Raw genomic sequence first — 27,903 nt, forward strand, 5'->3', positions numbered from 1 at the left:
ATGCTTCCTGAGTACGGAAGATGGGAAGTGACACAGGCCAGAAACATCCCACACCACAAATGTCAACTACACCAACAGCCCGTTCAGAGGAAGCTGTTGAGAATAGATAAATCCTGTTGCTCCAAACCTAACAAGAGAGCTAGGTATTCTTCAAGAAAGTCATTCATTTCTCACAGTCTCAAACTATACTATTTTTTAGAAGGAGACATTGAACAGGCCAATGTACTCGAAAAACGAAGACATAATGGGATACCTCTTAGAAGGTTATGTCTTCAAAACAGTCTTCTTTTAAGGCAGGGTGGGAAGGTGTGTGAAATCAAAGCCATTTGAAATTTAATCTTGTCTCTTGCCATATACATAAGGTTTTACTCCATAGTTTGTGAGTAACATGTCTATGGGCTATGGAATCAAAGTTGTAAAAATAGAAAAAATCTAACATCTCCAAAAGTTTCCTCCTGTACCCTTTATTTATTATTGTTGTGTTTGTGTGTCTGCTCCGTGTCTGTGATTAAGAGGAGTTAACATAATATCTATCCTTGGCAAATTTTTCAATATGCAATTCAGTTGTTAACCATAGGCATCATGCAGTTCCATAGGTGTATATTTAGTTATTTAGTTCTCCACTATGTACATTAACTATGTAGTTTTTGGTCTGTCAATCTTACCTCAATAAAGTGCCTTAAAATTTAATATATATAAATTTAAAGTATATGTATTATATGTGTGTGTATATATATATATATAAAGTTTTGTATAACATAAAAACTTCTTACAAAGCAGAGACTTATTTTGTTATAAAAAACAAAAAATTCCAAGCATTCCAACCAAGGCAGAACTTGTGACTGAGACAGGAAAGAAGGCACATATTTCATCTCTTTGAGATGTGAACAATTCAAAGCAATTCATCAAAGAAGAAGTGATTTATTTTTCTGTGTACAATAACCCCAGTTCCCCAAAGTGATGGTTTTCAAATAGTTTTAAAGCAATGGAATTTTATAAAAACAAAATCTTAAGTACTCTGCCACTGGATAAAAGAGAAATTATAGACTAGTGCCCATGGAAGCAGTACCAGGAAGATCCCAGCCAGGCGCCCTTGACCTTTTCCTCAGCAGTCTTCCAGGCACCATTACTGAAGCTGAAGGCTTCACCAGGCATGGTTCAAAAGCCTGCCTCTTGGTTTTCACTCTGGGCAAAACTGGTAATGAATGTTTGAGAAATGAATGACTCATAGTTGCACTCCATAGAAAACGAATATCCAGCAAGAAATCTTTTCACCATTGACTCATTAGAAATTGAGCTCTTAAGCAATAATCAGGAGAATCCCAAAGTCCTCTAAATGAATCTCCCCTACACTTGAGATGTCTGTGAATAACTCCAAGATGTTCTATTGTTTCTTCACCTACGTCTTAATAAGATTCACTGGTCTCCACATAGAGAACAAACTTATGGTTGCCAGGGGGAAGGATGGAGGAAGGGATAATCAGGGAGTTTGGGACGGACATGTACACACTGCTGCATTTAAAATGGATAACCAACAAGGACCTCCTGTATAGCACAGGGAACTCTGCTCCATGTTATGTGGCAGCCTGGATGGGAGGGGATTTGGGGGGAGAAAGGATACATGTCTATGTACGGCTGAGTCACTTTGCTGTTCATCTGAAACTATCACACATTGGTTGTTAATCGGCTATACCCCAAGACAAAATAAAAAGGTAACAACAAAAAAAGATTCACTGGTCTCCATAACCTAAAACCACCAGCGGCAGAACTCACTCCCAGAAGCCTGGCGTGCTACAGTCCATGGGGTCGCGAAGAGTCAGACGTGCCTTAGCAACCGAACAAGGCACGGCATGAGGCACAGAGGGGACGGCCAGAGGCTGACGGACCCTCTCAGGGAGCATCCTCGTAGGCACACTGACAACACACACGCTCCCCTCCAGGTTTCCAGGAGTCTTCCTTCCAGAGCGCCCATGACTCACTCTCACTGTCTTGCTCGACTTGTTTTGCCTCATACTTCACATTTTACCCAAGCAAGTGACTTGAACATTCCATCCTCCAGCTTGATTTAAAACAGTAACAATTATAATTACTTTTACAGTTATTACATACAAGTGTGACTAAGCTTCTTCTTGGATGCTAAGAACCCAGTGAGAAAAGAATTTTGGTAGAGAACGTAAGAGTCATGACGGAAAAAAGAAAAACCTGACAAGCTGACTTCACGTTCGAATGTTCTGAAGTTGGTGGCAAGGCTGCGGGTGCACCGGGAGGGCAGGCTTCACCCAGACTGTAGATGTCTACCTGCTTAACTGTAAGTAACCACACAGCGCAACAGATTAGTGCAAGGAAGGAAAGTGTTAGTCGCTCGGTCATGGCCGACTCTTGGTGAACCCATGGACTGTGAATTGCCCAGGCTCTCTCCAGGCAAGAATACTGGAGCACGTTGTCATTTCCTCCTCCAAGGGATCTTCCTGACCCAGGGATCGAACCTGGGTCCTGCATTGAGGGGAGAGTCTTTACCATCTGAGCCACCGGGGCTCTAAAACATCTGATTTTGCACTAAAAAGCCAGGAAAAGGGGATCAGCAGTTCTAGCTACTCTCTGAGTGTCTCCTGCACTACAAAGTGTTCATTATATGAGAAGTAACTACCTTTTGATAGGAAAGAACAGGAAAGTCACTTTTTCCCTCCTGTGTTTTCATTAGAATTGCCAAAGAAAGGAATACTTCAGAAACTGTGCTGGAAAGCTCAGGATGTATAAGGAATTTTCATATTCTGCTGGCCGCCTGAAAAAGCAATCTGCTCCAAAAAATGCAGTGGGTGAGACAGCCAACTTTCGAAGTATTTTTAACTAATGTAGTTTATGTCTGTTTCACTACCCAAAATCATAGCTGTTATTCCTCTACACAAAAAGATAATGTGATTGGAGAGGATACTGTTTTACTAGGAGACTCATCTGGCTATTTAGGAATTCTTCCACCATCTGCAAAGACTGTAAGACTCGGATAAACTGGTAAAGCACAAGATTAAAGGGACAAAGAGAAAAAGAAAGCTAACACAACCAAAGGGCTGGATATTACTGATGTAATAGAAATGTTAGCTTATGTAAAAATCCAGTTGATCTATAGTGAAGGGTCTTAATTCCAGGCCATGGTAAGAAGTCTAAGACTAAACAGAAGACGAGACACATGAGAGCTGTCAAAATGTTTATGTGCCAGTCAAAGATACTGAGTCGTCCCTGAAAAAGCTTTCATAAAAGATATGAATGCTTGACAGTGAGAGGGAGCTAACAAAAGGAAGCATTTTCAGAAAGGGGAGGTGTTGGGGAAGGTAGGGCTGAAGTGCTGCCTGTATAATGGAGAGAGATTCTGAGGAAGCCAATACTCTAGCACAGCAGGAAGAAACAATAATCCAATGGTCCCATTTCTACCTTGTTAGGAAAGCCCTCCCGATATCAACCAAGACTGACATGTCAGGCAACCAGCTCAACACAATCTGAAAATTAGTATTGTGTTGACCTTGGCATTTCTATCCAATGCAATGATTAATTTCACTGCTGGTTCATGTTCTCAACAAAAGCTGTTAGTGACTCAAATGGTACTAACTGAATCTAATAAAGTGCTGACTATCGTCAGCCACTGGCCAATTGCTGAAGTTCTACCCTAAATACAGTCTGGAATGGAAGGTAGACCAGCAGGCTGGTAGAGTAGCAAGGGCTATCGATACTGGCAGTAAGTGGGGCAAGGATTTATGTGGATCTCCATACTGACGAGTCTTGTGACTCTCCTCCTTTCTCGCATCTTTGACCCACTCTCTGGCCATTCAGGGACTAGATGAATCAGTGTACAACCAGTAATATCAGAAAAATAGTTCTAATACATGCCTTGAGAGGACAAGAATAAATGGGAAGACAGTCAGCCTCACTAGTAATCACAAAAATGCAATTCCTCAAGTATATTTTATATCTGTTTTTCAAAAGGATAATGCTCAAGACCATTAAGTAGATACATCACATATCAGATACTTTAACAGGGCTTCCCAGGTGGCTCAGTGGTAAAGAATCCGCCTGCCAAGGCAGGAGACATGGATTCAATCCCTGAGTCAGGAAGATCCCCTGGAGAAGGAAATGGCAACCCATTCTAGTATTCTTGCCAGGAAAATCCCATGGACAGAGGAGCCTGGCGGCCTTCAGTGCATGGGGTAACAAAGAGCTGGACACAGCTTCGTCACTGAGCACCACACACATCACACATAAGATATTTTCATCATTAGTTGAAAACAACAGCACAGATTAGAAACTATTCTGTGGTATGAGATCCCTAGGTAGCTATGGGGATTGGTTCCAGGACCCCTGGAATCCAAGAATTTTGGTATCTGCCAGGGGATACCAAATTTCCTTATATGAAAAGGCCTGGTACCACTGGCCCTCCACGCCCGTGTCTCCACATCTGCAGGTTCCACCAACCACAGTGCAGGACCCACCAGTATGAAGGACTGACTGTGTAAACAAACCCAAGAAATGCTTAATTCTTAGAGACCACACGTAACCTACTCAGGCTTTGTGAGATGGTGGCATTGCTGCAAAACAGTTTATCACTGTGATAGGAAAGGGACTTCTGCTTTTTTCCCCTACCGTTTCATAGCATCCTTCAGGGGAAATCAAGAAACGAAAAAATATTCAGTTTAAAATTCTTCAGTTTTAACATCTTCATCTCAACAGGTTCCAGGATGGTAATAAGATGATAACTCTAACTGGGAGACCTGGTTTTTCTCTAAAAATGGAACTAATATACAAATATATCTCTATTAATTTTTTTTTGTGGCTGAAAAGGACAGATACATCCTTAGGAAGGAAACAGTAAATATTATCAAAAACTGTTTTCTATGTAGTCTCTTTGCTATCTGAAATTATGTAACACATGAAGTACATTATTTTAATAAGGTCTGTTTTCCTAACTGTATTGAGATATCATTAAGAAAAAAAATGTGTAACTTTAAGGTATAAAACCCAATGATTTGCTATAGATATGTTTTGCAAAATGATTACCACAGTAAGGCTGGTTAACACTTCCATCACCTCGGTTACCATTTTTTTAAGGTGACAGTAATCAGATCTAATTTTTACATTTTGCTACAGGCATGATATATAGGAGAACTATATGGAAAGAGATATGAGGTCATGACCAACAAAGTACATGATACTGTGATAAGCTTACTCTAAACCTTCTGGAGTAGGGGACTTCTGGGAGGTCAAGTTTTAACATTTGCAAAATGCCTACCCTTCTGAAAAGCAAATTTATTTTTTTCTTGCCTTCTTTCTCTGTTCTCATCACCACTATAAGGTAAGGCCCAAGAGGTGGAAATCCATTTCCAGATTTCCTAACAAAACTTTCAAAGAAGGTAGAAATGAAAATGAGAATAAGAGCTCAATGATATTCTTGACATTGTAATTTTACATTCATCATCATAGGTCCCTCCTCGACCCCACCACTGTGCCCTGCCCACCTCTTTTTTAATCAGTGGTTCCCTGGCCTCCCACAATTATTCACCCAGCCCTGTTGAATAATTTTCTTCCCCCTGCTTGGTATAACAACAAAGCTCAGAAGCAGGAAGGAATGCCACTTACAGACAGGTCAGACAGTGATGTAATTAACAGATCAAGGAGAAGTGTTATTTCAGAAGCCCCATGGAGCAAGAGACGGGCTGATTTCCTGGGTCATGACATTACCAGGAAACTACAGTTACTAAAGAATGAATATCTAAACCAAAATGTTTTCTTCAAATGCATAAAAGGTTGTATAAATATTACCCTCTCCTGTGAAAATTAAAAGTTTTATAGAGACATTTTATAGATACAAATTTAAAACTAGTTAGGGGAAATAACTCCTCCATCTCACACTATGTGAGGTGCAGGGGTATGTATTTTTGTATGTCTCTGCCAAATCAATTTCTCAAGGAATAAAATGCAGGAAAATACAAAATGCAGGAAATAAGGTCAACCCACAAAGAATCAAATTCCACGCACGGAATGTGGATGTAAAGGTGATTAAACATAGTCCCCACTTATTACCAGTAAACTAGTTGAGAAGGTTGTCATCAGAGAGGTTCATATAATCATACTCAGGGTTTACAGCTTCAGCCACAAGTCCAGGAAAAAAAGAAAGGAGATGGTCTTGTTCTACCTTCCCAAGAAAAACAAAGAACCAGTTGACTGAAGGTCTGAGACTCAAACTCGTGACTGCAGAGGAATGAGAAACCAATGAGACACAGCTTTCAAAGCATGTTCTTTGATACCACAAGCCATACAACCAGAAATATGCCCGGCTGTGAATAAGAGAAGTATATTTTACTTAGATCGTTGTGCTTTCCATCTCAGGAAGGGATTCAGTCACAGATGAGAACTTTCTCACTCCATGCTGCAAAAGTATTGACCACTTTCACTCTCTTTTACAGCTTCCCATGTTTTAATAACTACTCTAGCACAATGCATTAGGCTTAGAAGTACTCATAGACCAAGTAAATAATAAATCCCAATGATAACAGAAACAAAACATTAGTACAAGACCTCCCACATAGACCTAAAGGTGACAAAACAAATTAAAACTTGAAATAATTAAATAAATTAACTTAGGTGGGCCTATGCCTCTTCCAATTACTTAACACTCAGGTGACATCAGGGAAACGTCAAAAAGACAAGACATCATTGAGATGACAAACTTCAAAGTATTTTTCACTCTCAGGTAAAACAACATGAATTAAAAATTACCATTCTGGTCCAAAGTCACTCCCAAGCCTACGCAAATTCCTTCAGGACAGAGGCTACGTCATATGCATCTTTATTGGCCTCAGCCTCCAGTTCCTCAATACCACAGAAGATAACTTCTCTACTGTACATGGAGGAGAGAACATATTCAGGGCCTGATTCTCCTCTGTAGTCACTTCCAGCAATTCAAAAGCTAAAAAATACTGATAATCTGTTGTACCAAAGGTGCTTCAGTAAGTCAAGACAGGCATACCTGAAAAAGAGTCTCAGTACTCAGGAGCAGCGGCTACCAATACCGACTCCCCAAGCTCAGCTTGGCCTAGTTCCCATCTCCAAAGCAATCAGCTGCACAAAATAGGTTTAGTCCCCAAACCGTATGGACTTTGTTCCTCCAGCAACATCTGGGTTCCGCATGACTCCTGACCTCTACCTCAAACTAGAGATTTCAAACACTAAGAACTTCACTCAACAAGAAAGTAGAATCATAAGTCAATCCAGGAGAAACGCAGAAGCCAAGACTAGTGCAGACAGTACAGAGGAATGAGTCTGGTGTCCTTAACAATGTTCCTGGAAGTGTGTTAGTGGCTCAGTCGGGTCTGACTCTTTGCAACCCCATAGACTGTAGCCCACCAGGCTTCTCTGTCCATGGGATTCTCCAGGCAAGTATACTGGAATGAGTTGCCATTCCCTTCTCCAGGGGATCTTCCTGACCCAGGGATCGAACGTGGGTATCCTGCATTGCACGTAGATTCTTTACCATCTGAGCCACTCTGAAACAACTTTTCAAAAGGGAAAATTTAAATATAAATATAAATTTATCAGATTAAAAGTATTTGTATTATGGAAGACAAAAGACAGCTTCCAGAAACCTCGGTGGTCTTACTATACAGCTAAAATAAGCTTCTTTTCTTCCTGATAGAGCATACTTTCCTCTCTGCTGCAGGGTTTGGCTCTGAAAACCTGGATCATAATCTGGGAGACCCAAAAACTAATTATTATGTTTAAAAAAAGACATCTCTTAAGCTGACCTAGTTTGGAAGCCTGGATGCCTTTAAATTGCCAATGAACTGAAACCATTCATGAGAATGGGGCTTTTGAATGCTGAGAATGTTCTTTGGGGCTCAGCACAAAGATATTTGGCATAGATGACTGTAAATATTTGTAAAACTCTGGGTAAATGGACAGTGTTTGACCACACTCAAACCTCATGTCCAGCACAGTACTGTAGAAGCAAGTTATCTGGGGTGATTGGTTTGGGGGGTGGGGAGGGGGTTGGTTGAGGGACTTTTTTTGTCTATTTGTTTATAATTTTAAAAAGCCAAGCAATTCAATTTTGCTACAGGACATCTTTTTACATTTTCTATACCTTGAATTTGTTTACTCATCAAGACAGTTCCAATTAGAGGCTCCTTTTGGAACAATTTATTTTCTTTCCCACTTTTCTAACTTTATGCCCATCACAAAGAATAAAATCCCAGTCACAGGCATGCAAAAGGAAGGCAGGAGTTTTATGAAAATGTGGCCTTGGAGTTCCTAATACAATTCTCTCCACGTGGCCTTGTGGATGGTTATAGATATTTTTTCTTCTCCTTCTCTCTCCTCCTCAAGATACCTTTAGAAATACCCAAGGGACTGCTACCCATGAAAAGGACTAGGGCTGAAAAGGGAGGACAGAGGAAGGAAAAGGAGGGACCAACCGAGGGATTAGATGTAAAAGGGACTGGGGGCCAAGAGGCTCATCTCAGTGAAAGCTGCAGTACTCCGATACTTTAGCCAGCAACTCACTGAAGACTGGCTGGGGTTCCTTTTGCCTCTTTATCCGCGCCCTAAAAACTGAGTCATGGCAAGGTTCATTTATTTTGCTTTGGGCCTAGACACCCTCAATTGGCTGCTTCAGAAATGTTAGATACATTGTTCTTTAATTCACATCTGGCAACATTCAAATAAACCTCCAGAAATGCCAAATCAGAAGAACACTGCCAGCCTTACTGCCAGCCTTAGCTAATATTTCGATATGATACATGCAACAGAAAGTAAGAAAAAAGTGAGACTGTTGTGCAAGCATGAAGAGAGAACATATTGCCAGAAAGGGGAAATCATTTCTGAGAAATCTAAATGTGAGAAGTACATTCAAGAGTGGACTGACAACAGAATCTCTGAAACTCCTTGTAAGAAAAACAAAAGGTACCCTGGAAGGGGTCAGCTAAAGACATCTTTTCTGCACTGATAGAGGGATCAGTTTCATTTTAACTTCAACTTGAGAACAGCAGTGGAAGATCAAAGTTTCACCCTGTTTTATCAGCAATTACACAACAAAATAACCAGCAGAACGTAGGACCAAGATCCCACGGATAACATCTTATCCATATGTAGGTATATCAACCTACTGGCATGCATTCCCAAACAGCAGAAGGTAAGTATTTGAGATTCTGCCTACTCTGGTCTCCAGCTGTAGACACTGGGAGGTCTGCTCTGATCTTGAATTTTACAATACATTCTGCAGAGACTAGTTTTACAATAAATTAAGCTCGTTCCTTTTTGCCTGTAAACGGAGAGCTATTATTGTAAAGTTCACAGGTGTTTCAGGCATTCAGAATGAATCCGATTCTGCATAGTTTCAGTACGAGAGGCAGAAAATAAAGCTAAACAACCCAGATATCAGAGTGAGTCTCCCGTCCCTTTTTCTTTTCTTAGTCCAACCCACCGCTGTCTTGCAATGCCCGCAGCACTTTAAAAGCTGCCTAAACCTACCTGGCCGGAGAGCTCCGTTCCTCCCGGCCGACGCCGGGCTTCTCAGCAGCCTCCCTCGCGCGCACCGCCAGCCGGGGCCGCTCGCACCCCGGGGAGGAACGGCTGTTCCATGCCCTCCGTCTTCCGCCCTGCTCTGCGGCTGACAGCTTTGCGCTCTGCAGGATTGCAACAGGGCTCGGGCTTCCAGACCGAGCCGGCCGGAGAGGGAGGAGGAGTCCCTCGAACCGCCTCCTGCCTCGGGGTGCAGCTGCGCTGCCCGGGGAACCTCTCAGAGCGCGGGGCGCAGCACCGGCAGCAGCAGCAGCAGCAGCAGCAGCAGGGACGAGAGCCGTGCGTTTATTTATACAGGAAGCTCAGGCGCGCACTTCCTACTTCCCATCTGGGTCGCACTTCAGCTGCAGGTGATGGTCTTAACCCTGTCCGAACCCGGCGGCCCGCGCGCCCCAGCAGTCCGGCCCTCCTGCGCTCGCTCCGCTTAGCAAGACCTCTCTCTTGTCCTCCTGGGATGCCTGCTGCAGACAGCCAGGGCAGGACGATCAGCATCATCAGCCCCTGGTATCCTTCCTTCCTCCCAGACCAGGACACTTCTTCACCTAACTGGCTTTCAGAACTTGCTGCTTCTCCTCTGCACGCGTCCTCCAGGGACACCTGTCTTTCCCTTCCCTCCCAGCCCTCCCAGTCTCTTGTTTCTAACGACCCAGACCTGCCTTCCCACCCTGCCAGAACACTTGCTTCTGTAGAGCCAGTCCCCACGCACGTCTCATCTAAAAACATCGCGTACCTGATTTGTCCTTTAGCATCTAATGATAAAATTAGAACGTAGGCAAATCAAATCAGGACAGTCTTCATGGACCTCCTGTAACACAGGCACACTTTTAGGAAAAAAACTGATTTTGCCGGAAGTGCTTTGCCAACAAATTACGTAGGGACTGCTTAGTAACCTAACAGGTAGTACTCCAGCTAAAGACAGTGTAACAGAGTAATCCAGAAGCTGCGGGGGTGGTGTGTGTTGCGGGCGGGGGGGGGGGGGGGGGGGAGGCAGGGGGAGGTCTTATGAGGTCTTCTTCACTCCAAAACCTCAGACACTTAGTTTGTGCGACGTCTTTAACAGGTTACCTACCGACTCACTCCCCACACCCCCACGGGTCACCATCACAGTCCCAACTTTGTCGAACGTCGCAGTTTAGAAATGTCCCTGCCCAGACAGGGGAACCTTTCTGTGCTCACTCGGCACCCTCACTCGACTTTTGCAACCACAGTCAGGAATGTGCTTCCTAAAAGGAAGGGACTCGCAGCCCTTTGTGGAAGGAATACTGAGCCTGCCAGTGAAGGATCAGCAGTCGGCACGGTGCCAAAGGACACAAGCAAACTGCCTCTGGGCTCTCATGTTGAAGAAAACCTTGAGGTCAAAGCCAAGTGCGGAAGAACACAGTGTATCTCTGTGTATGATGGCAGGACAGACAGGAGGACTAGTTTTGTTTTTGTTTGAGTGACTGAAAACGACGGAAAATCATTCTCCTACAGTTCTTGAGCCCAGAAGTCCAAAATCAGGGTGTCAGCAGGGTTGGTTGCTTCTGGTGGCTGTGAGGAAAAACCTCTGTGTCTTTCTCCTAGCCTCTGACAGTTGCTAGCGGTCTTTGGTCTTAAGCTTGTGGCTGCATCGGTTCACTGATGCCTCCATCATCACATGGCTTTTTCCCTTGCATGTCTCTTTGTCCACATCTCTCTTATATTTTTTCTTATAAAGACTCTAGTCATGGGATCTAGGGCCTGTCATAATCCAGTATGACCTCATCTTCATTTGATTACAAATGACGACCCTATTTTTAAACAAAGTCACATTCTTAGGTAATGAAAAGAATTTTAGAGGATACTATTCAACCCAGTACAGTACGGTATGTAATAGAAAACTCTTGATTTAAAGGATAATTCATTTGAAAAAGCTAGTTTCACAAAAGCAGATTTTTTTTTAATAAAAAACAGGTTTTCAAGGTTGATAAACATCTCTTTTCATGGACTTCCACTTAAGCCATTATCAGAGTTCTAAATGACAGGTTATGACCAGTATTTTTGGAAATGATTTTCAAGTACTTGTAGGGGTGTGTGTGTGTGTGCTCAGTCGCTCAGTTGGGAGGAGGACCAATCTTCTAGTGGGGGAGGAAGGGAAGGAGGACAAGGGAGATAAGATTACAGTAAGAGAACATACAACAGAGTCCCAAAAAATAGAACTGAAGGATATTTGAGCTTGAAAAGTCCTTCTAGCTAGTTTAGCCCAGGCATTTAGCTTTAAAGATGAGGAAACTAATGTCCAGGGAGATTTAAGGGGTCAACTTCAACCAGGTATGGGCAAAGCTGGAATGAGACCTAAATCTGTGTTAGATGAAAAAGGTATTTGTTAATGAAAACTGCCCCACAGGTGTCTAACTTCAAATTTTGCATTTACCAGTGTAAATGCTTTAGCAGACCCCAGATAGCCAAAGCAATTTTGTGAAAGAGCTAAGCTGGAGGAAATCACATCTCCTGATTTCAAACTATATTACAAAGTTATAGTAATCAAAACTCAGATTTGCCTATCATAGGTTCTGAGATAATCAATCTCAAGGTATTTTCTTGGTGTAGTGAACATTACTGATGGACAGGAATCAGGAAAGATAAACAAAGAACCTTTTAAGAGGTTACTTTATTCATCAATGCCAGTACAAAACTTTGGTGCCTTAAACCAAAGTTCAATACAGAATCCACTTTTTCAGTTACCAGGCAATTAAGCTGTAATCTCTTGTCAACAGAATAAGGGATGAAGCTGCTGCTAATATGAATGAAAACATGGGTTAAGCAATAATCATGCTATCTGCTGCTGCAAGTGGCAGATGGAAAGAAAAAATATATTGTGTAATTAAATAATATCAGCATTGATTATTTTCAAGTTTATAAAATCTGCATTCAACTTTTAATAGGACTAAATGAACATGTAGAACACTATAGTATTATGTGAACAACTCTTTCAGATCTGGAATAAAATATCTAAGAACAAATGTAACCAAGGAGGTGAAAGATCTATATACTGAAACCACAAGACACTGATAAAAGAAATTGAAGAAGACAAAAATAAGTAGAAAGACATTCCATGCTCATGGACTAGAAGAATTAATATTGTTAGGATGTCCATCCTACCCAAAGCAGTCTACAAATTCAATGCAATCCTATCAAAATTTCAATGGCATTTTTTCATAGAAATAGGACAAACAATCCCAAAATTTGCATGGGACTACAAAAGATCCCAGATAGCCAAAGCAATTTTGTGAAAGAACAAAGCTGGGGAAATCACATCTCCTGATTCCAAACCATATGACAAAGTTACAGTAATCAAAACTCTTTCAGAACGCCTCATGAATCCACAGTGTGCCCCAGCCTCTCAAGCATGTATTGATCTCCTCCCAGACAAGCTGCTAGATGCTAGGAGGACAGACACAAGTTGGACATGGGCCCTGTCCTCAAAGAGCTTTCAATCCAGGGAAGGAGTCAGACAAGCAAATCAATTATCAGGGTACTATGGTGTGTGTGTACATGATATGAGAGACTTAAACATGATGTGCTTTGGAAGCACAGTGAAGACATGAACTAAAGGAAAGGGGCTGGTGAAAAGAATCGAGGGAGATTTCCCTGAGAACATGAATTAAAGCTGACACTTCAAGTAGCCAAGTGGAGAAGGTGGGAAAAGATGAACCAGTCAGAGGCATGAGCCAGTGTAAATGCTTACAGTTGCAGACTTCGGGTGATGCTTTTCATAATTCAGACAGCAGATGAGGGCAGAATTAGAGTGAGGGTTTGAACTAATGTAGCGGCAAATGGCAGGGTAAAGAAAGGAACAAATGGAGGGAGATCTCAGAAACAGAACTGAATGGGACCTGATCCCTGATTGGATGTAGGGGATGAGGGAGAAAGAAGAGCCCAGGTTGCCAGTACCACTAACTGAGAGTAAGAATAAAGCAGCCATAAAGGATGGCTTTCCTTAAGCCATCATTAAGGAAAATGATTTAAAACCTGTAGAATCTGAGGTGTCTCTAGGACATATGGAAGACTTGTCCAGTAAGCCATCAACAGAGATCCAGAGTGGAGTGTCTTTTAGGAATTACCATCATTTAGGTGGTGACCACGGATGAGATTAACAAGAGCTGAGATCACCCACAAAAGGTAGCATGCTGTAGAGCGACAAAGGGACTTTCCACACATACACAAACTATCACCCACTCGTTATTACATAACCTTAAACAAACTGTTTAAACATATTCAAAACTCTGTCATGTCCGACTCTTTGCAACCCCATGGACTATACAGTCCATGGAATTCTCCAGGCCAGAATGCTGGAGTGAATAGCCTTTCTCTTCTCCAGGGGATCTTCCCAACCCAGGTTTTCACATTGCAGGCAGATTCTTTACCAGCTGAGCCACACAAGGGAAGCCCAAGAATACTGGAATGCATAGCCTATCCCTTCTCCAGCAGATCTTCCCGACCCAGGAATCGAACCGGGGTCTCCTGCATTACAGGTGGATTCTTTACCCACTGAGCTATCAGGGAAGCCCTCAAACAAGTTATTTAACATATTCAAAACTCAGTTCATTCATGCATAAGAGAGGAATGATGATACTCATCCCACAGGTTGTGGTGAGGCTCAGTGAGAGGTTTGTAAAGTAGCTAGCACAGTGTCTGATGGCATTACATGAGTCTTGAAGGTGGGGCAGTGAATGTCACTTCCTGGATCTGTGCAGTACACAACCTGCTCAGCTGTACAGCATGGCCCTGCCCTGATACACAACAGGAACGCGCTCAGTGTTGTTAAGTGTTATTAATCTTAGAAGCAGGGAGAAAGGAGAGAAAAAAAGAAAAAATTCAAATAAGAGAACCCATAGAAACACTAGTATTTATAAGGTAGGTAAAAGAAGAGTCCTCATATAAACCTAAGAAGGAACTGCTTATTTTAGACTACAAAAAGTAGATGTAACATGTGAGATCTCAGACTGAGAAGTAAAATCCAGTCACTGCAATCTACAAAAATACTTTTTATCTTTCTGAACAATGATAAACATAATACTATAAATTGTTCACCAGAGTTTGCAGTCATGTTGACCTTCGCCACAAGAGAGAATTTCCTAATCTGAATTACAGACTTTCCTTTGTTATTGTTCTCCAGTTGCTAGGTCATGTCTGACTCTTTGTGACCCCAGGCAAACAAAATCTTGACATTAATGGTAAGTAATCCAAACTGTAGGCATTGTATTAACTTGTAACATACCTAAAGTCATGTACAAGCAAGACCAAAATAAATCTAAAGCATACTTAGCCAAAAGAATATATATAGAGAGAGAAATATACATATTAGATTACTAGATATATATAAGATACTTATATAATATAAAACATATTATATAATATGTAACACTATATATATATACACACATAAAACATACACTGTAGTCCTATATAATAAGGAAATCAACAAATGGATTTTCTTTTTAGAAAATTAAAGAAAAATTAGATTCATTCTGATGCTATTGAAATTACTCTTTTCACCTGCTTTACTCTGTTAGTAACAGCCATTAGTCTTGACATCCTGATTACATGCTGCATTTAAACTTTTTTTCTGTTTTTTTATTGAAGGATAATTGTTTTGCAGAATTTTGTTGTTTCCTGTCAAACCTCAACATGAATCAGCTATAGGTATTCATATATCCCCTCCCTTTTGAACCTCCCTCCCATCTCCCACCCCATCCCACCCTCTAGATTGATAAAGTGCCCCATTGGAGTTTCCTGAACTATGCAGCAAATTCCCGTCGGCTACCTATTTTACGTACAGTAATATAAGTTTTCACGTTTCTCTCTCCATCCATCTCACCCTCTGCTCCCCTCTCCCCATGTCCATAAGTCTATCCTCTATGTCTGTTTCTCCACTGCTGCTGTAAATAGATTCTTCAGTACCATTTTTCTAGATTCTGTATATATGCATTAAAATACTATATTTATCTTTCTCTGACTCACTTCACTCTGTATGATAGGTTCTAGGTTCATCCACCTCATCAGAACTGACTCAAAGGTGTTCCTTTTATGGCTGAGTAATATTCCATTGTGGATATGTATCACTACTTCTTTATTCATTCTCTGTGATAGACATCTAGGTTGCTTCCATGTTCTAGCTGTTGTTAACAGTTCTGCAATGAACAATGGGATACATGTCTTTTTCAATTTTGGTTTCCTCAGGGTATATGCCTAGATTAAAACTTTTTTAAAAATTTTGTTAATGATTTGTTCAGTTTTAATAAATCAGATGAAAGAACACAAGTATTGGGAAACCAACTACTGCAAGAGGTGTCATTCTCTCTCCATGAGAAAAATTTAATGCAAAGGTCATGGTATTCTGCCACTGAGAGTTTGGTTACTTGTCATTTCCAAAGACCTACCATTTCATTCACATTTTTCTGCTGGATCTAACAGGGCTCATCTTTCAACATTTATTGACAGTACTGAATATAAGAACTAAGAATAAGACACAATATGAAATAAGGCTAAGAACATTACAAAATATTAAAAAAAAAAAAAAACTATGCCAGAGATTCATTCAGGGTGACATGGTGGTCAAACTATTGATAAATGGAAAGTCAAAATATGACCCAGAAATGATTACCCAGTTATGTCTGCCTTGATAACAAAAGTTTTCAAAAAGTTGGAGACATGTCATCTTGGTTCGGTTTCATACATACAAGAGCATCTCAAAATCAGCTGGGCTGCAATAAGAAAAACCTGACTAGACCATCATCAAAAAGTATACAAATAGTAACCGGTAGAGAGGGTGTGGAGAAAAGGGAACCCTCCTACAGTGTTTGTAGGAATGTAAACTGGTACAACCACTATGGAGAATAATATGGAAGCAGCTTAAAAACTAAAAACAGAACTACCAAATCATCCAGCAATGCCACTCCTAGGCATATATCCAGAGATAATCACAATTCAAAAAGATAGATATACCCCAGTGTTCACTGCAACACTATTTACAATAGTGAGGACACAGAAGCAGCCTAAATGTTCATGGACAGATGAATGGATAAAGAGGATGTGGTATGCATATACAGTGGAATAGTACTCAACCATAAAGAAGAATGAAATCATGCCATTTGCAGCAGCATGGATGGATCTAGAGATGATCACACTAAAGTCAGTCAGACCGAGAAAGAGAAATATCGTATGATGACCATTTATATGTGGTGGGATCTAAAAATGTCATACAAATGAATTTTATATGATATGAATCTCCTATTTACAAAGGAGAAACAGACTCACAGATTTAGAGAACAAACTTATGGTTACTGGGGCAAAGGAACGGGGAAAGGATATTAGGGACTTTGGGACAGATATGTACACACTGCTATATTTTAAATGGATAACCAACAAAAACCTACTGTATAGCACAGGGAACGCTGCTCTAAGTTATATGGCAGCCTGGATGAGAGGGGAGTTTGGGGCAGAGTGGATACATGTATATGTATGGCTGAGTTGCTATGCTGTACACTTAAACTATCATAACATTATTAATCGGCTATACTCCAATATCGGAGAAGGCAATGGCACCCTACTCTAGTACTCTTGCCTAGAAAATCCCATGGACGGAGAAGCCTGGTGGGCTGCAGTCCATGGGGTCGCTGAGGGTCGGACACGACTGAGCGACTTCACTTTCACTTTTCACTTTCATGCATTGGAGAAGGAAATGGCAACCCACTCCAGTGTTCTTGCCTGGAAAATCCCAGGGACGGGTGGGCTGCCGTCTATGGGGTCGCACAGAGTCGGACACGACTGAAGCGACTCAGCAGCAGCAGCAGCATACTCCAATATAAAATTTAAAGTTTATAAGTAATAATAAATTGAAAAAAATAAAAGAAACAAATTTGCTACTTAAGTTTTCATTAAACTTTGCATTCCTTTAGCTCATTTTCTGCCAAAGGGGATTGTCCCACAATAAATGTTAAAGTTGTCAACAATAAAATAAATAGCTATAGATTTGCACCCTGCAAGTGACAAAACTACCGTATCAGGAGCAGTCAAGCTTGCTACACTTGCCACCCGCCTCACCAGCAGTCAGCCTGGCAGCTTCATGCTTTTCATAGGCCACAGTGGGGGTCTTGGCACAAGTAGTCCACTAAGGAGCTGACAGGGTGAGCAGCACCAAGTTCTCCCACTCCCTGAAGACTGGACTGAGTTCGTTGTCCTCAGCCACCAATGCTGGAATGTATTTCATTTTCTCAGTGAGAGCTCTGAACACTGTTCTCCAGAGAGAGGCATAAGTTAACTTGGATTTGGAGAGAATTGGTGGGGAAGACAGGGTTATATGCACCATCTTTCACATTTAAACATGTGTTAAAGTGCAAACACTCTTTTCAACACATACCTCTCACATACTATGCGAGGAGACCATAGTAAATCCTCAAGTTATAAGGAGGAAGACTTCTACCTCGTTTTATTTTGTTGTTGTTCAGTCACTAAGTCATGTCCAACTCTTTGAAACTCCACGGACTGAAAAACATCAGACTTCTCTGTCCTCCTCTATCTCCTGGAGTTTGTTCAAATTCATGTCCATTGAGTCGGTGATGCTATCGAACCATCTCATCCTCTCATCTGAGTCAGTGATGCTATCGAACCATCTCATCCTCTCATCTTATTTTAGTGTATTTAAAAATAATATTTCCTTAAAGTCCAGAACCAATGCCAAATGGAAAACAACCACCAGCACAAACTGGAAATTCTATACTAATTATCTGTTTAAAATTTCTACATGAGTCAATATTGATCTTTTATGTTTTACTTATAAAAGTGTCCATTTCTTCAATATTTTTGATTTGTTTCTATAGTTTTGTGCATAGTCTTCATGTATAATTCTTATAATTACTCCAAAGTCCCTGCTTTATGTGGTTGTGTCTGTTTCCTCATTCCTAACTGTGTATATTTTTTCCAGCTTTTAAAATCTTATTTAGCCTTTTTCTCTGTTTTTTCTTCATTACATTAATTCCAACTTTTAAAACTTTATCAGTTCTTTAATAAGTTCTCCTTTGAGTAAAGTTTTGGGTATATGCTATGCCCTAAAAATTTGGATAAGTGCAATTTTTTATTGCTTTCTCTTTATTCTTTTATCAAAGGTTTATTTGGAAGAGTTTCTTAGTTTCCCAGCGGTTTGGGGGTGGGAGGGCATCATATTTTTATTATTAATTTCTAATTTAATTGGCTTATGATTAAGGAATGTGATCTAAAAAAACTCTACTTTTGATATTTTTCTAGTTTTACTTTGCTTTAGGCCAATTTAATAATTCTATTTCTAGTCATTGGCGTTTGGAAAATTGCACGTCTCCAAAGAAATGCTCCCTGAAAGAGGACTTACTTGGTGATGTGACTGGGTAACCTGCACTGCTCACCTAAAATCTAACCCCCAGACAATGGCTCATGTTGCAAAAGAATTCTCACTTGCAAATCTGGAACTGTTACATCTCTAAGTAGAAAACAAGGCAACTAATTATTTTTAACAGACAGATGGATTGTGCCAGCTTGGAATTTAATCAAAAAAAAAAAAAAAAAAAAACCCAAAGACATACAATACTCCTGAATGGTGCCCAGCAAGCACCTCATTCAAGTTTTTATTTTTCCAACCTGGCATCTCAATTTCTCCTCTGCATTAGTAAACATTCATAAGCATCAGGCAAACCCTCTGTGCTTCAAATCCAAGAGAAACACATTTGTCTTGCACGTCAAGAGTGCCTCGGCGTGATTCACTGAAACCTGGACATGAAAGGGGTTAGAAGTATTTCAAATGCAAGCATCTGCTAAAATATTTAGTCCCACCAACGCTTTGAAGACTCTGTACTCAAATCAAATCTTGGCAATCTAAGACACAAACAATGAGCACATTTAAGAGAGGAAATCTTGTTTAAAAACACCAAAGAAATTCCAAACTTTTACAAAAGAACCAGCTGATATTTCAGCAAAGATACACTTGCAGGCAGGCTGTTGTATTAAAAGTTTCTCCTGAAAGTTCATAAAGGTAAAGTGAAAACTCCCTCAGGCCTGGTGTGTTTGAGGAAGGAATAGATTATAGTATTGAGCATCTACTGTGTACCAGGCAAGGTACTTGGTACTAAGCATTTTGTATACTTTATCTCTTTGAACCTTCACAAAAGTCATCACTATAGAAAATAATCTTATTTCAGAAAATAATCTTATGTACCTGCATTTTTAAATGATTGGTAATGGATATACAGGAAAGACTCATTAAAATATAAATTCAGCTACAAAGTTCTCTCATGACATAGTCCATTTAAAGACTCCAATATTTTTACCTCTAAGTTGAGAAGAGTCCCCTAATACTTCTAAGATTTCAGTTTGTGATTTCAGCAAACTTTTGTCTTAAACACGGACAGATATGCCCATCCATTTACCTTCAGAGAATTGTTGTGCAAAAATTAATTAAATAATAAGTCATCTAATCAAATGACCTCATGAGATCTAATCCCAGCTGGTATTAACCGAATGACCCAGCGGATCACAGAGGTAATTCTGGTTAATAACCTAAACAATTGAAATTGGCACAAAGTTCAAAGTAACATGCAACCTATCTACCCTTTTAGACTCATCTTCTGCCCACTTCACTTTGCATCTAAATTCCAGCCATGCTAAGCTATTTTCAGGCACACGGAATTTCCCAAGCCCAGGCAATTCTTCCCCGCCTCTTTCACCTGATGAAGAACTCCTCATTTACCAAAATGTCACCCAAGGTGTCCCTTTTCTGGGACTCCCTCCCTCTATCTACCTTCTCCCGCATCTTGATAGATGGCCTCCTCTGGTCTTCCTCCCTTAGTACGAGGATCTTGCTCTATTATAACACTCATTCTTTTATTCAGTAAATATTTATTAAGCTGCTATTATTGACCAGGTTATTTATTAAGTGCGGGGACTACAAAGGTAAATAAGCCTTCAGGTGGTGTAAGAAAAGACAGACATCTATGCAGGTGAGAGCAGTGCCAGCCGGATCCAGGAAGGCAGCTGTGTGAGCCCCACCCTGTAGCAGAGGAGGAACCGAGTGGATAGAAGTGTGAGAATCCAACAGGGAGGAGGTTGGGGAAAAGAAATTGCGTGAGTACGTGTAGAAAGATGGACAACAGATAAGCTTTGTTGATGGCAGAAAATTGCTCCAGCAGAGGCATTTGATTAATAAACCGAAAATGACTCACTTACAAAACTTGTTCAAGCTATTATAAAAGCAAAAGATAATCACAGAAAGTCAACCCTAATTTTACTCCTAATTGTTGTTAATGTCCAGGGCTTTCTTAAACTCAAAAAGGCTTTTTAGTGATATGTTAAAACTTTCAAATTTTATCTAAAAATAAAAGTATTTAGAGTACAGTTGCTTTACGATGCTGTGTGAGTTTCAATTGTACAGCAAAGTGAATCAGTTACATGTGTGTGTGCTAAGTCACTTCAGTTGTACCCAACTCTTTGCGACTCCATGAACTGTAGCCCACCAGTCTCCTCTGTCCATGGGCTTCTCCAGGCAAGAATACTGGAGTGGGTAGCCATTCCCTTCTCCAGGGGATCTTTCCAACCCAGGGATCAAACCCAGGTCTCTTGCACTGCAGGCAGATTTTTTACTCTCTGAGGCACCAGGGAAGCCAAAACGGAACCATGTGGAGATGCCAAGGATCGAACCTGGGACCTCATGCATGCAAAGCATGCGCTCTAGCACTGAGCTACATCCCCTAGTATATAAACATATATCCACTCTTTCTTAGATTTCCTTCTCATTCAGGTCATCACAGATCACAGATCATTGAGTAGCGTTCCCTGTGCTATACAGTAGTTCTCATTAGTTTCCTGTTTTAGACATAGTAGTGTTTATATGTCAATAAAAGGGTGTATATAACTGCTCTGATAGGCATTAGTGAATAAAGAAACCGTTCCATCGTGTGAGACGTTAACACAGCAAACTGAGAAATGGGGTAAGCAGGGGAGACTCACTCACCTTTCCTTGTCAGGATGAGAATGAAACAAGACAAATGGTGCAAGCGTGGGTGCAAGGCTCCTAGACCATTCTATTGGGATTAGGGGGCCCTGGTCAAGAATCGGTTTCCTTTCCATGACCTAATGCACACACACACCCCTCGGTTTGGAGAATCATCAATCTAAAAAACTGTATGCTCTTTGATCAACAGAGGCAAAACTTTTCAGAGTGACCAGTGTAATGACATTGTTACTTAAGTTCTAAAAAAAAACTTCCAAACTTTTTAACCTGCAGTTTTTATACATACTCCTAGAGGATCTTGGACAATATAGCATCTGCAGTACTTACCTCTAGCTACCAAAATGGAAATGAGGAAACAGAAATCAGATACCATCATCCTCAAAAGAACATGGTAGACTTGGGTGGCCGCCTGCCTGTTCATGCTGACTGTTTCAGTTTAACAATTTAGATGGCTCCAGATGTTCCTCTGACATCAGCTTATGCCTGCTTATTATAAGAAAACATGGTAGCAATAAATGCCCCAAAGAAGCAGAGTCAATGTGAGCCACATCATGCCCTGAATCATGCTATCCTTGATTTCACACTGCATTCAAGAAAGATCAAATGGTCAACAATAAAAAAAAAAATTTAATTATTATGTTGTATGCCTGGAACCAATATAATGTGATATGTCAATTATACCTCAGGATAAATGAATGAATGAATGAACAGAAAACCAAACAAAAGATGAAATGACAATGGCGTGTACATTACTTCGTCTTTTCTGCAAGGACTGAATGAAAGGCATTGAGCACAATATCCTAGTTTAAGAACAAATAAATCTTTAAACAAATGAATCCTTGCTACAATATATTATAAACTATTTCATTATAGAGGAAGATAGTTCTAACCTCTAAGAACTAATCAAAACCTAGGTTACTACAGCAATGTGACTTCATCTGAGTGCCTTCACAAATATCCTCTCATTGAATACACACAACCACCTTTCAGGTGAAATAGTATCATTCCCCTTTTACAGATGAAAAAACTGAGCACTGAAAAATGAGCAGACTCTCCTGGGGTCCAAGAGGCAGTTACTGTCACAACAAGAACTAGAACCTAATAACCTCGTCAAGTGATCTAACCCTTGCTTCCCAAAATAAACTTGTATGTGAAATCAAGCTCCCCTTGTTCTCAAATTGGAATCTTTTTTGGAAAGAGGACAAAAATGGAAGGTTGACATAAAATGTTTAATTCTATTTTTAAATCTTTACCTCGGGCAAAAATCCAGGTGTTATGCCAAAACAAATTAGACAATACTTCTAGCTTAGCAAAAGCTCCATCTTGACCAAGAAAAAAAATAGAAAACGTTACACTGAAAAGAAAGTTCAGAAACGGAGTGCATTACTTCTCAGCAGTAGCCTTCTGCAAGAAGGAAGGGGCAAGTTTCCTGGAAGAGTGAACAGTCAAAAGAGGATGACTCAAAAGACTATTTTAGTACGAGATCCTGTTTCACCCTTGTTGTCCATCTGTTTTGCTGAGAATGTAAAGCTGTCTAGGTCCAAGCCAAAAAAGAGAATGAAATCATCTGTTAAAGCCACCTATGCAGGAGCGCCATGAAGACACAGTGCTGACCTAACATGGCCATGCCATTAGAGGCCAGTGCATACCTTTCGCTACCTGGCTGGAGGAGGGTTCAGGAATTCAGCTAAACCAGTGGGGGATACTGTAAAATTCATTCTTAATTTACTGCAGGCTAATTGAAGGCAAAGAACAACTGCATATGACAATAAATAGCTAATAAATATTTTACACACAGGCATTGACTAATGACAACACCTATTTATCAAATGGTGCAGTTATCCTTCTCCTTCTACTCCTCCACCACCCCACCCCCTACTTTCCGATCTTTCTTATGAGAGTCACAAAGGACATCAAAGTCACTCATTTCCACCCTCCCCTTCCTTTTGTGCCATCTAGTACCCCTGGCATCCTTCAATACCTAGAGCCCACACCTATCATTCACCTGTACCCCTCCTCGGTTTCTCCCTTCTTCTTTAGACTGAGAAAAAAAAGGGAGGTCCACAGAGAATCAAACTAGAGAAATGCAGGGGAATTGGTATTCAGGAAGCTAGTGATTTCAGAGCTTTAGACACAGAAGAGTCCAGACTCTCACTTGAAGGGCAAGGAAACCATTTCAGCTGTGTTGTAGACCAAATGATCATTTATATTTTGGCTAGAGAGCGAAACTAGCAAGTGTATTATTGTTTCCATAGTAAAGTGAGTTCCAAATTCTAAACCACTGATCTGCAAAGAAATTTTTGGAACACTTAATATTCATTAAGTTTGGGCCACCTACCAAAAAAATGTAACAATCAATGTTTCCCCCTGAGTTGTTCTTTACAGCTACAGAAGAATATATAGAAGGTATACACATGCATAACTGGGTGCTGAGATTTGACCTCTTTCCTTAGGAGCTGCTCCAAGTGAGAAAAGAGTCGGTGACCATTGGTGCCCTAAGAATCCCAGGTGAATTTACACTGTGCTCAGTGAGAGAAGTGGAACTCACTTCCTGATAATTAGTGACTACAGGGGAAAGGACACTCAGCATTATCATAAAGAGACAGTAAAGACAATAGGTTGGAAGATAGTTTTACTTGTTTTACACTGGCAAAGAGTCAGTGGAATTGTTGCCACTGCAGCTTAAGGCAGAAGTTGAGTTCCAAGGAGGCATGTCGTTTCTTCTGAGCAGAAACTGTAAACATACTCCAATGTAAGAGTGTGTGTGCGTGTGTGTGTCTGTGCGCATGTGCGTCTGTCTGTGTAGAGCCAATTGAGCTGGAAAGAACAAGATTAGGGGACAATGATGATGTACCTCAAAACATGATGATCACTGATATGACAACATACTGGCCAAGCCTACTCTAGTCCTAATTTCTCTTCAAAGAGCTATAATCATGGGTCGAAGCTGAAGGGGAACCTTTAGACTTTCCCATGTAACAATTAGAGTACCCAGAATCAGTTGTAGTCAAACAATGTGAGTGAGAAAAAGACCAGAGTCAGACATTCCTACCAGCAAAGGATGGTGTCTCCAAACCCCATGGCAGCCAGGTGTGGTTGATGTAATTCTGCCTCCTTTAGCTAAAAGCTGATTGGACCCAGATGGATGGATGTCTGAAGCAGAGCCAACCAGATTTTCTCTATCAGGAATGTGGAATTTGGATTTAGGGACAGACATCTCTCTGTTTGGCTGAAACTGTATGGTAGCCATATTCCATCATGTATACAAACAACAGAACAAACTAGAGAGGAAGCAATAAAGCAGGGTGCAAGAGAGGAGGTAAGAAAAGAGCCAGGGAAAGAAAATGGTGATTCTCCAGTTCTCAGTTCCAGTTTCTTCCAGAAGCCGGCTGCATTCCTATCTTTGTTTCTTAAGACATGCCTTGTCCTTATAATAATTCTTTCCTGTTAAAGCTAGCCCAAATTTATTTCAGTTATTTGAAATCAGAAACACCTCGGTTAAACCACATTACCATAAAGTAAATCAACATACCATGAAAAAAAAATAGACTTTTGAACCTGTCAATGCTGAATCCAAATCTTAGCTCCACTGAATATTAGGTATCTCATCTAGAGGAAGTTTCCTAGCCTCTCTGAGGCTTGGTCTCAGATAACTGTCATGCACAGTTTCTGTGAAAATCAGAAAATCATACACAGAGCCTGTGGACAGCACAGACTAAATGATAACTTCCAGGAGAATGCACTGGAGCAGCAGTCATGACGGCAGTAGTGGTATGGCCATGGATATGGAGATAGGAGGGTTATATAAAAAACCAGAATTACAGACACAGAAAGATACTTTTCTTAAATTCTTTGCTTGACAAAACAACTCAATCCAACCCAAGTTTCTTTTCTTTTTTTGGCCCACCAAGCAGCTTGTGGATCTTAGTTCCCCAACCAGGGAGCAAACCTGAGACCTCTGTCCTGTCCTAAACACTGGACCACCAGGAATTCCTGTCAACTCAAGTTTCTTTACTGAGCTTCTCTAGTATACGCCGAGTACGGTCTGTGTGCTCAGTTGCTCGGTCATATCCAACTCTTTGTGACCTCATGGACTGTAGTCCACCAGGCTCCTCTGTCCATGGGAATTTCCAGGCAAAAATACTGGAGTGGGTTGCCATTTCCTTCTCCAGGAGATCTTCCTAACCCAGGGATTGAACCCACATCTCTTGCATCTCCTGCATTGGCAGGTGGATTCTTTACCACCGCATCATCTAGGAAGCCCAAAAAGTAGAGCTTCCCTGATTGCTCAGCAGGTAAAGAATCCACCTTCAATGCAGGAGATGTGAGTTCGATCCCTGGGTAGGAAAGATTCCCCTGCAGGAGGACATGGCAACCCACTCCAGTATTCTTGCCTGAAAAATCCCATGGACAGAGGAGCCTGACAGGCTATGCTCCATGGGGTCATAAAAAGTCAGACAAGGCTGAAGCTACTGAGCGCATATGAAGAGAATCTAAAAATGGTTTAAATTTAAAATTATTTTTAATCTATCATCTACCACAGGTTCCTTCATGGTGAAGGGAAAGCATGGTGTATTTGAAGGACTTACAGAATTCAATACGGCTGGATTATAAAGAAGGTGAAGAAGATTGCTCTGAGATTAGGTTGAAGAGGTAGACCAGACAATGGAGAAGAAATCTGTAAGTTTAAAAGTTTAACTAAAAGACCATGGGAAGCTTTTTAAAGCAACTTGACATTAGCAGAAATTTTTTTTTTTTTTTTGGTATCACCCTGGCTGCGGCATAGAAATAGACTGAACAGAAGCAAAATTTAATGCAGGTGCCTCTCAGTAAGAATATGTTTCAGTAGTCCAGGTGAGAAATGATGCTGGTGATAGCAAGGGGCCTGGAGAAAAGTAAGCATTTCTTACATTATGTAAGACACAGAATTGGCAGGACTGGAGGATTAGTAGGACGTTAGACATGTAGGATGTCAAGAAATCACTGTTGGGACTTCCCTGGTGATCCAGAGGTTGACTCTAAGCTTCCAGTGCAGGGGGCACAGGTCCAATCCCTGGTGAGAGAACTTAGATTCAACATGCCTTACGGTGCGCTGGCCAAAATGAAGTGAATAATCCTGACAAACACCAACTCAGTCAGGTGATCAAAGCCAACATCAACAGTGGTGGCAAGTCGTATTGACAGTATATACCCTTGACACAAGGACACTTTATTTCTGTGGTCATCCTCCTGAAAACCCATCAGTTCAGTTCAGTTCAGTTCAGCAGCTCAGTTGTGTCTGACTCTTTGAGACCCCATGAATTGCAGCATGCCAGGCCTCCCTGTCCGTTACCAACTCCCGGAATTCACTCAGACTCACGTCCATCGAGTCAGTGATTCCATCCAGCCATCTCATCCTCTGTCGTCCCCTTCTCCTCCTGGCCCCAATCCCTCCCAGCATCAGTCCTTTCCAATGAGTCAACTCTTCGCATGAGGTGGCCAAAGTATTGGAGTTTCAGCTTTAGCATCATTCCTTCCAAAGAAATCCCAGGACAGATCTCCTTCAGCATGGACTGGTTGGATCTCCTTGCAATCCAAGGAACTCTCAAGAGTCTTCTCCAACACCACAGTTCAAAAGCATCAATTCTTCAGCGCTCAGCTTTCTTCACAGTCTAACTCTCACATCCATACATGACCACTGGAAAAACCATAGCCTTGACTAGACGGATAACCCCAGCCTAATCGCTAAGAAGAGCATCAGAGAAATCCTAAATCCCAGTTGAGGGATTAAGTGTGTATGACCAGATATGTTTAGCCTATGTCTGGCAATACTCCTCAAAAACAAGGAAAGTCTCAGAAACATAGCCAAGAGGAGCCTGAGAAGAGATGACGACTAAATTGTATGTGGGATCACTGACCTAGAGCCAGACATTCTGGAATGTGAAGTCAAGTGAGCCTTAGAAAGCATCACTACGAACAAAGCTAGTGGAGGTGATGGAATTCCAGTTGAGCTACTTCAAATCCTGAAAGATGATGCTGTGAAAGTGCTCCACTCAATATGCCAGCAAATTTGGAAAACTCAGCAGTGGCCACAGGACTGGAAAAGGTCAGTTTTCATTCCAATCCCAGAGAAAGGCAATGCCAAAGAATGCTCAAACTACCGCACGACTGCACTCATCTCACACGCTAGTAAAGTAATGCTCAAAATTCTCCAAGCCAGGCTTCAGCAATATGTGAACCGTGAACTTCCTGATGTTCAAGCTGGTTTTAGAAAAGGCAGAGGAAACAGAGATCAAATTGCCAACATCCGCTGGATCATCAAAAAAGCGAGAGAGTTCCAGAAAAACATCTATTTCTGCTTTATTGAC

General features: G+C 41.0%; 1 protein-coding gene, 1 long non-coding RNA gene and 1 other non-coding gene across 8 annotated transcripts in view; 1 reads left to right on the plus strand and 2 right to left on the minus strand.

Moving 5' to 3' along the window:
• RNF144B (ring finger protein 144B) overlaps positions 1-27,903 on the minus strand; it is a 158,338-nt gene that overhangs the window by 78,356 nt on the left and 52,079 nt on the right. For 2 of the 5 annotated variants that reach the window (XM_086370119.1, XM_086370114.1), the window contains exon 1: positions 9,511-9,824. The exons of 2 other annotated variants lie outside the window; for them this stretch is intronic. The gene's annotated coding sequence lies outside the window, so the exon portion shown is untranslated. Of the gene's footprint in view, positions 1-9,510; positions 9,825-10,291; positions 10,484-27,903 lie in introns of those variants that run through there. One more of the 5 variants, XM_086370118.1, reaches the window with a different exon arrangement.
• Positions 8,806-27,903, plus strand: part of LOC147347682 (uncharacterized) — a 29,028-nt gene continuing 9,930 nt past the window's right edge. Inside the window, exons 1-2 of one of the 2 annotated variants that reach the window (XR_015152481.1) lie at positions 8,806-9,172; positions 26,100-26,236. This is a non-coding gene — a long non-coding RNA (uncharacterized LOC147347682). Of the gene's footprint in view, positions 9,173-9,688; positions 10,066-26,099; positions 26,237-27,903 lie in introns of those variants that run through there. The other variant, XR_015152480.1, reaches the window with a different exon arrangement.
• Positions 21,223-21,294, minus strand: TRNAA-UGC (transfer RNA alanine (anticodon UGC)). The gene has a single exon. It is a non-coding gene; the product is annotated as a tRNA-Ala (tRNA).

Source organism: Bos grunniens, chromosome 23 (genome assembly GCF_055505025.1).
Source record: "Bos grunniens cultivar Pamir isolate PY7600 chromosome 23, Bosgru_T2T1.0, whole genome shotgun sequence".
Lineage (NCBI taxonomy): Eukaryota > Metazoa > Chordata > Mammalia > Artiodactyla > Bovidae > Bos > Bos grunniens.